At 43.9% G+C, this 10,272-nt stretch overlaps 1 long non-coding RNA gene across 1 annotated transcript; it reads left to right on the top strand.

Moving 5' to 3' along the window:
* Positions 1–2,419: 2,419 nt before the first annotated feature.
* On the top strand, positions 2,420–6,569 carry LOC123102698 (uncharacterized). Its single transcript, XR_006449197.1, has 4 exons — positions 2,420–3,078; positions 3,160–3,976; positions 4,643–4,747; positions 5,938–6,569. It is a non-coding gene; the product is annotated as an uncharacterized lncRNA (long non-coding RNA).
* The last annotated feature ends 3,703 nt before the right edge of the window (positions 6,570–10,272 follow it).

Raw genomic sequence — 10,272 nt, 5'->3', positions numbered from 1 at the left:
AACTTGGTTTTTTTAATTCCTATAAATCCAAAACACGGCTAAAAATCATAAAACTTGGCATGGTGTCATGACATGGAACCAACATGCCGCGGTAAATTTTTTGGCCAAATTGGGACAAGCTTTGGTGTAAGCTTCTTGCAAACCGGAGCTTCCCTCAAGAAGACTCGTGGTTCCGAGAGGGAACGTGTCACCTCCGTGTGCGAAACAACATATGTACATTGTCTCATCCCGCCTTAATTTTTTTACACAGCCAGATTAGACCAAATAGAAGTATCGTGCTAAATTTTGGAATTATTCTGGGTTCGTTTGGCATTTTTACGCATTAATTAAGCTTCTGGACATTTAATGTGCATAATTCAAATTTGAACTACAAGCACATGCTCTAGTGCACCAAAGTTTGTTGAAAAATCACATGTGTGTCCTTGGGTGAATTTATAGGTCTCATGCAAGAAAGAGAATGAAATCCAAACATCTGGGCATCGTGGCTCGACCATAAAGATTGAGAAACTTGGTTTTTAATTCCTGTATATCCAAAACACGCATGAAAATCATGAAACTTGGCATGGTGTCATGACATGGCACCAATATGCTGCGGTAATTTTTTTGGCCGAATTGGGACAAGCTTTGGTGTAACCTTCTTGCAAACCGGAGCTTCCCTCAAGAAGGCTCGTGCTTCCAAGAGGGAACGTGCCACCTCCGTGTGCGAAACGACATACGTACACTGCCTTCTCCCGCCTTAATTTTTTTACACGGGCAGATTAGACCAAATAGAAGTATCATGCTAAATTTTGGAATTATTCCGGGTTCGTTTGGCATTTTTTATACATTAATTGAGTTTCTAGGCATATAATGTGCATAATTCAAATTTGAACTACAAGCACATGCTCCAGTGCACCAAAGTTGGTTGAAAAATCACATGTGTGTCCTTGGGTGAATTTCTAGGTCCCATGCAAGAAATGGGAATGAAATTCAAACATCTGGGCGTCGTGGCTCGGCCGTAAAGATTGAGAAACTTGGTTTTTTAATTCCTGTAAATCCAAAACACGCCTGAAAATCATGAAACTTGGCATGGTGTCATGACATGGCACAATCGCAAATAATTCATCCGTGTGAAGTGTCATCAATCGAAGACACTTTGATCTGGCTGACCCGTTTCTGTTTAGTTACCTAATCGCAAATAGTTAATCCTTCTGAAGCGTATGCCCCCAGTCACACACACCTTTATCTAGTTGCCCGTTTCTATTGTTCCTCCTCATCACAAACAGTTTATCCGAGTGAATCGTATGTCGTATATCGTACACGCCTTCATCTAGCTGCCCGTTTTTTTTGTTCTGCCTCATAACAAACAGTTAATTAAACTGAACTGTATGCCCCGCATCGCACATGCAACTAAAATCTGAACCGGGTTTGATGGCTCCGTCATCGCAAAGTTTTGCACCTTTTTTGACGGTTCTTTTACACCACCGTTTGCGATTATTGCATCGCACGCAGTTTTGTCGAAGGGTCTCTGATCGTAGTGTCGCGTTAGCAACATCCTGCAGTAGTGCATGGTGCCACATCAAATTCGTGCATTGGGTATTCAAACACTACACACACCACTTCCATATAGATACTTGGGTCACATGCACATAGTGGGTTTATCTTCATACAATACTCCCTGGCGAGGTTATCGGCGACAGGCTAGCCCATTTTGCGGGGCCGTGTGGACGTCCATCACTTTGACCAACAACGAGCGGAGAGAGGTTGTATGATCAAGTTAGATTCTGCTTGGTCTGTGTTACAGTACATCTTGGTGAGATTCCCTTCCCCGACATGTGTGGGGGGCTACTTCGCGCTACCTGCAACCTCCGTGGGATCGGGGAAGTCCGGTTAATTTGCAAGACACACGTGCCACATCAAAAGTTATAATGGTAGTTAAATATCATACACCACACCCTTTTCATAAATATAGTAGGGCCACCGGCATGTGGTTCGTATGTAGTCTGACCCTTCTCGCGCCACAAGCAATCATTTGTGGGTATCTGTAGGCTTCCCCAACGGAACCGGATCCTCTAATATCAAGGAGAAAAGTCACCTAAGCTACAATACCCTAACTTCCCTCCTTCACATCCATATGATTAAGACTAAAATAACTTGAATTAATTTGCAAATCAAAATCTGTTGTATAAATTTACAAAAATTACATACAAACAAAATTACAGTGCAATAAAATTAATTTTATATTTATTTTTATCAAACAGTAACCACGCACAGTATCTATTATAGTAGATCATACAGTATTTGCTAAAGTACTTTAACTTTCCTTCTTTGTATTGCACTAGTTTGCACTGTAGTTTAGGTGACTTCCCTCCTCCTTGATGTTTGATGTCAGAGGATCCGGTTCCTTCCCCAACTACTCTGCGCCCCCATCCCCGACCTCCTTCCTCCGCCGGCGTCCACCCCCTCCCACCCCAGCCCACGCGCCGCCGCCCGGCTCCCTCCCAAGTGCGCCGCCGCCCGGCTCCTTCCCAGCGCGCCGCCGCCCGGCTCCCTTCCAAGTGCGCCACCGCCCATCTCCTTCCCAGCGCGCCGCCGCCCGGCTCCCTCCCAAGTGCGCCGCCGCCCATCTCCTTCCCAGCGCGCCGCCGCCCGGCTCCCTCCCAAGTGCGCCGCCACCCGGCTCATTCCCATAACGCAGCCTCACGGCCTCCCTCCTGCGCGTCGGCGGCCACCGCCTCCCTCCAGAGCGCCGCCCGCCGCGCCGCCTACCTCCCCCGCGTCGCCGGCCACCGCCTCCCTCCCCGCACTGATTGGCCGCCGCATCCCTCCACCGCACCGACGGCCGCCGCATCCCTCCCCCACACCAACGGCAGCTGTATCCCTCCCCCGTGCAGACGGCCGCTGCAAGCTCCTCCCGCTCATGGCCGCCGCAAGCTCCTCTTGTACGCCAACCTCCACCCCGCCTTCCCCTCCATTCTCCCTCATGCTCGGGCGCCAGCCATCCTTCTTCCACACGCGCGGCACCTAGATCCACCGCCGGCCGACCTCCCTCATCCCGTTTGTTGGCCGCCGTCCATGTCGTACCATTTTTTCTGGAAGGTCTGAACTTTTTTCCAAAGCAAACCAATTTTCCATTGATCTCTGTCTACCTTCCCTAATCTCTGAATTTTTTTGCCACAGAAAACCAACTTGGACTTCGCTTACGACCTTTGCACCATTTTGAGCGCCGACAGCTCCTTCCTTTGCCATTGATACAGCCATCGACATGTACTGAGTGTTCCTTTGCAAGTTCAATCAGTGTCATCGCACAAGTTCAGAAGTTTGATTTTGTGAAGAAGTCTGAAAATTCTCAGTGCAAATGTGGAAAACCAGAAAGTTATAATAATGGTGTACCAAAAGTTCAAGGATAGTAATCCGAGAACGTGGGAGCAACTACTGATGGAGGCGGAGTCAAAATCTCGTGACTTTCTGCTGCAGATCTTCAGCATGGACTTCGATGAAGACACTCCTCTGATGTTAATGCGCATTTGCATTTTAATAAAGAAGTTACAGAATTTCAGTTCCTCGGTACTTATAAGATCTTCAGAGGATGACAGAGGATGCCCATGTGTACTGTGTACAAGCCAGCCAACCATGTATAAGGATCCAATGGAAGACTAGCAATTGACCGTGGAGGACGTACTGGATCCCTGACATGATGCAATTAGTCATCAGTGTCGATGACTGATTTGTTTTGTTTTGTACAAGTTAAAACATCAGCGGCCATAGGGAAGGAGACCTTCCCAGACCGTGCCCCTGGACAATGCAACAACGAATTGGACGCCATTTCCGCCTCTCTGCCAGCAGTGTCGTTGTCCCCTTCTAGCTCAGCACCAGTTTCCCCACCTCATGATATGGTCTGCAGGTGCTTGTGAGTTGTCTGCTAGGTGTTGTTTAAGTGTCACAGACGACGTGTTGTCTCCTGGCATCTGGATTAGCTGCCGACTGCAAATAAAAGGTTGGAACTTCCTGTCTATTTTGGTTGGTAATATGTATCAACAAAATTCTTTTCTACATGGTAGTTCAAGTATTTTTTTAAAATCTCTACAGGATAGTTCATGTGTTGCTAGCAGATAAGTTCAAAGAACAAACCGCCACAAGTACTCAATTTCATATCATTTTATTTTGTTTAAATTAAATCAGCTCTACTACATAAGCTATTCAAGTTCAGAGCTAACAACATCATCAGTTCGGACATGAAACCAAATCTAAAATTAAAACCCCCAAAAGGTTGACTTCTATAAGTCCATGTTCCCAGACCGAGTCCGTTCAAAAAATCTGATCATACGAGTCCACTGTTTCATTTTGCTGAGTTTAGAAAGAAAAAATGATGTTGTTTTTGCCATTTTCAAAATTTCTCTTAAACAAAAAGTTCATTATTAAAATGTTTTGTGCCTATCCTTACATTAGCTAGTCTTCACGATGTCCAGATGGTGCCTAGGAGAAGTGAAGATAAGGTTTATATTGATGTTTATGATAGTTGAAAGATTAGGTGTAAAAAATATTTTCTTGCAGGCTACTGAATGTTTCAGTTCGTTGTGTGTGAATTTTGTTGTAGCAAAAAAATTTCTCTTCCTCTCTAAATCTCCTTTCTGTCACTAATTTATTTTCTCTCTGAATGCAGCACGAGCGAGGCTGGAGCGACTGCAGACCGGTGACGAGAACCACTCTTCAGTTCTGCTATTCGTGTATTGGAAGTACGTATCCTCTATCCAGGCAGGAGGTAGAGGTAATTTCTCCCCTAATGCATGTGTCATGCGTGCCTTTTTTTGGCCACACAAAGTCACTAACTGTCCTTGTTGGTAACTGCAAGTTGAACCACTACGAAGTGGCATTTGCAGAAATACTGTGTTGCTACTTTTCTTGGTTGTAATCCCGTGAACCATTTAATTAAATGCATTGCCACTCCCTTTCCTATATAAAGGATATGATTGATGTGATGCAGTAATTCTTTCATTTCCATTACTAGCAAGTAAACAATTACTAGTTCATACCGATGCATAACTTTATGCATATGGCAATTAAAAAAGCAACCAGTTCATACCTTTTTTTGCGGGTGAGCAACCAGTTCATACCCACTGCGCTAGCCACCTGAAAAAGCATAGCTTTAAGTATTTTGGCACGCCGCCCCAGGCCGTTCACAGCCGCTACCCCAGTCCGTTCACCACTGCCAATCAAGATCATTCAACGAGGGGGCGTTCAACAAAAGCAATGGTCACAACTCAAAATCTTTCGTCTCGTTTTCTTCTGCCTCTGTAGTTTTCTTTTTTGATTTTGGGGACTGAGTGAGTGCATTTCACCAAGGCATCCCATGTGCTGATGGGTATGCTTGCTTAGCACAAAATTCATAAATTGTCAATTTATTTTGAATTGAACTGATGCTGATCTTGATTCAGACCAGAGGGGAGTAGCCGGAACTAAAATGATTCAATTCATCGTTGGCACCCCTGTAAACCAAACAGTGAAGAACAAGCTTCAGTACAAGAAAAAATGGGTCGTTCAGTTCAATTCTGAATTATAGGTGTGTGAACACATCCTACACAGTAACTAGGTCAACCGTGCATTTCCAAATACATCAGTTCACCTTGAATAAAATACCAAAGTGCACCGCGTAGATTTCCATCAGTTCGCTTATAAAAAAACAGAAAGTATTTGGAAAGTATTTGAATAAAATATTTTGTGGGTAAGTAAACTAATCATGTTCTTGTAGTTTGGAGGGAAAACATAATAACTTCTACGGAAATAAATATAGAAGTTCATATTTCAAAACAATGAAGTATTTGGGAAGTAAAATGAAGTATTTCAAAGTACACATCTTTTTAGGTTTCATTGTGAACATGTAATGTTACTGTACATGAACTTGTTGTTCTTTTTACATGAACTTGTGCATGCTAATTGATGGCTGTTGTGTGTGTGCAGGGACGGTGGCATGAAGCAGTTGAGTAGGTGTGCGTGGTGAGCAGCTACTGAACTTATTCAAACAATACAAATACAGTCCCACACAGCCTCTCAACACCACTTCTCGAACCTGCTTGAACCTTCATGGCCCAGGCCGTTCACTGCCTCCACACAAGGCCATTCGATGACGCAACGCTCAAGCCGTTCACCTCCGCCACACAAGGTCGTGCGACGACGCAGTGATCAGGCTGTTCACCTCTACCACCGCAAGCCGTTCACCTTTACCACAGGTGGTCGACGCAACGCTAAGGATGTTGTGTTCTTTTTTAGTACATGTTATGTGTGCTTTTCAGTTCACCTAGTTGGCAATTCTATGTCCAATTTCTCCTCTGTTTATGTGTCTTCCTGTAGCACAAGAGGTGTTGTGTGTTATGCCTTAATAAGCAAATATTGTTTTGTTCTCAGTATTCTGATGTAGGCCAAAATGGTGAACATTCAAACATCAGCCCAAATTAATAGAACTGAGATGTTCTACTTTGAGTAAACGGGTGAACCTAGATGCAACAAAGCTCTGCCATTAGCCATGGGGATTATCAGTTCATGTGTATTGTATTCTTTTTGTCCGTCAATGTATTTTCTTGTTTGTCAGGTCATGTGCAAGTTTGTTATCAGTTCATGTGTATGTGTGTAGGTAATCACTACTATTGTTGCTAGCTATCAATCTGACTGTGGTATTACTGCGGCTGCTCTATGTAATTAGCCCCTTTGTTGGGTGAAACTCCTACTGCTTGCTAGCTTTGGAATTGTAAAAACACAACAAGTTTGCAAATTAAAAGTTGTAAGTTCAACATGACGTCGCTGATAAGTTTTGGGAAAAAGCTCAAACAAAAAAAAACCCCATGGAAATTAAAATGGTAAAAGTTCAAGTCGTAGAATGAGAGAAGTCTAGAACATCATTGAAAAAAAGGTTAAGAGTTAAAAAAAAGAAACACAGAAAACATTTTTCTTTTCAAAAAATGTCATTCAGTTCAACAACATAAAACCATGCAAGCTCGGGGATGATGATATCATAAACCATTGAAAAGTTACGAGGAAAACGATACCAAAAAAAAGAGTAAAGTCTAATCTGTGAAGACACACTTAGTACAAACTCATACGGACATCAATTCAAGTAATATTTTTTCAGAACCATCCAAAATTACTCAATGAAAAATAAATCAGTACGGACACACACATAGATCAGTACGAGTACTCTGTTTTTCAGTGGGGAAAACAGTAGGATCCGTCTCATCGTATTCAAAATTACTCCTAAACGGTTGCGAAGTAGAGAAAACATTCAACATGACTAAGTTTCGCATTTTCGATAGCTATCCAACAGTATATTATTTGCCCCATTTCGACAAACTTAAAAAAAACCATGTTCAAAACCAATTTAAACCGTATTTGAATTCGTATTTAAACCGTAAGAAATTAGAAAACACTTTCTATACGCAAAATTTGCGCATTTCCCATAGCTTTCCAACTCCGTATCATTTGCATCAATCCGACAAACCGTTTGCAAAAAACAGTGAAAAATGTTTCGCTCAGAATTTCACCGTTTTTCAAATTACTTTTAAATCATATAGAATTTGAAAAAATAGTAGATATATGGAAGATGCGGCTTTTCACAAGCTTTCCAACGCCATCTCATTTGCTCAATTCCGACAAACCGTTTGAAAATTAAGTCCAAAATACGATTCGCGTTTTCGGTTTTGAAAAAAAAATGATTTTTTCAAAACTGCTCTTAAATCATAATTTTTTTGCAAAAACAAATTATAAGACTGAAATGTGGATGTCAAGAGCTTTCCAACGATATGTTACACGCCCCGTTTCAACAAAAAAATTGCAAAAAAATTTGAACTAAAGAAGACGATTTTTAACAGCAACAGAAAGCATCAGTTCAACCGCTCGAATTTCATCAATTCAACTGCTTGAATTCATTAGTTCAAGTAGGGTAACAGAATATATGTTTTATGTTATGGTAGGGTGAGTTTTCAAACCTAGCTATTTGGGGTCATGCATTCATAGCTAGGATTCCCTTACCGTCGACACATATATTCGACAGGTGCCACATAAAAGTTGTGCATTGGGTATTCCAACATCAAACCACCCTTTTCATACATATATTTGGTCCACATGCAAGTGTGTTCGTGTTCTGACCCTCTCCCGCGTTATTCTTTTTGCCAAATTTTATAAACAGCACACGAGTTTGATGTAGAAACCGTCTGCAATTGGGTACGCAACAGACACGGTTCGATCAGACTACCCGTGTACCACGCCCGTGCCCTGCACTCCCTCACATCAGCACAGTAGATTGGGCTCCACGAGGCTTGCCTCCCAGTCTCAGAAATATCTACTGCCTCGTAATCTCGAAAATATCTACCGCCTCGAAGGTTTTAATGTTTGATAGCACACGATTAGTATGTGTGGACCGTGTGTGTGATGTCTGTTACTCCTGCTCTGCTTCAGTCCCTTGATTCAAATTTTTAGTAGCCCCGGGCCCCGGCATTTTACTCCCGCCTCTGCATCCCTCGCAATCTCAAAAATATTTGCTCGCCCTTGATCCAAAGTTTCAGTAGCTCCGCCTTGTTACTCCCGACTAGTAAAATTTTCAGTTGCCGCGGTCTTTCCTCAAACACCACCTTGCCCCCCCCTCCACGCACACCACACACTCCCCAAACATCCGCTCACAAAGACACACACCACCCCCAAAACCATTGGTAGGTCGTTGCCATCACCGCCGCCTCCATCCTCAACCTGTTGGAGAATGCAGTATTTCAAAAAAAAAATCCTATGATCACTCAAGATCTATCTAGGTGATGCATAGAAACGAGAGGGGAGAGTGTGTCCATGTACCCTCGTAGACCGAAAGCGGGAGCGTTAGGTTAACGCGGTTGATGTAGACGAACGTCTTCACGATCCAACCGATCTAGTACCGAATGTACGGCACCTCCGTGTTCAGCACACGTTCAGCTCGATGACGTCCCTCGAACTCTTGATCCAGTAGAGGGTCGAGGGAGAGTTCTGTCAGCACGACGGCGTGGTGACGGTGATGGTGATGTGATCCGCGCAGGGCTTCGCCTAAGCACTACGACGCTACGACCGGAGGAGTAAACTGTGGAGGGGGGCACCGCACACGGCTAAGAGAACAACTATTGTGCCTTTGGGGTGTCCCCGCCCCCGTATATAAAGGAGGGGAGGAGGAGACCGACCACAAGGGGCGCGCCAAGGAGAGGGGAGTCCTACTTGAACTCCGGTCCTAGTAGGATTCGCCCCCCCCTTTTTCCTTCTACTGGAGGGGAGAAGGGGAAGGAGAGGGAGTAGGAGAAGGAAAGGGGTGGCGCCCCCTCCGTAGTCCAATTCGGCCTCCTCCCTTGTGGGGGGCGCACCAGCCACTTGTGGGCTGGTTAGCCTCCCTCCTATGGCCCATATGGCCCATATCTTTTCCTGGGGGTTCCGCTAACCCCTCCGGTACTCCGTTATGTACCCGATACACTCTGGAACCCTTCCGGTATCCGAATACTACCTTCCAATATATCAATCTTTACCTCTCGACCATTTCGAGACTCCTCATCATCTCTGTGATCTCATCCGGGACTCCGAACAAACTTCGGTCACCAAAACACATAACTCAGAAATACAAATTGTCATCGAACGTTAAGCGTGCGGACCCTACGGATTCAAGAACTATGTAGACATGACCGAGACATCTCTTCGGTCAACAACCAATAGCGGAACCTGGATTCTCATATTGCTTCCTGCATATTCTACGAAGATCTTTATTGGTCAAACCATTATGACAATATACATTATTCCCTTGTCATCGGTATGTTACTTGCCGAGATTCGATCGTCGGTATCTCCATACCTAGTTCAATCTCGTTACCGGCAAGTCTCTTTACTCGTTCTGTAATGCATCATCCTGTAACTAACTCATTACTCACATTGCTTGCAAGGCTCATAGTGATGTGCATTACCGAGAGGGCCTAGAGATACCTCTCCGGTACACGGAGTGACAAATCCTAATCTCGATCTATGCCAACTCAACAAACACCATTGGAGACACATGTAGAGCATCTTTATAATCACCCAGTTACGTTGTGACGTTTGATAGCACACAAGGTGTTCCTCCGGTATTCGGGAGTTGCATAATCTCATAATCATAGGAACATGTATAAGTCATGAAGAAAGCAATAGCAATAAAACTAAACGATCATTATGCTAAGCTAACGGATGGGTCAAGTCAATCACATCATTCTCTAATGATGTGATCCCGTTCATCAAGTGACAACACATGTCTATGGTTAGGAGACTTAAT

This window comes from Triticum aestivum, chromosome 5A (assembly GCF_018294505.1).
Source record: "Triticum aestivum cultivar Chinese Spring chromosome 5A, IWGSC CS RefSeq v2.1, whole genome shotgun sequence".
Taxonomy (NCBI): Eukaryota; Viridiplantae; Streptophyta; class Magnoliopsida; order Poales; family Poaceae; genus Triticum; species Triticum aestivum.
This window is presented reverse-complemented; position numbering and strand designations above follow the sequence as displayed.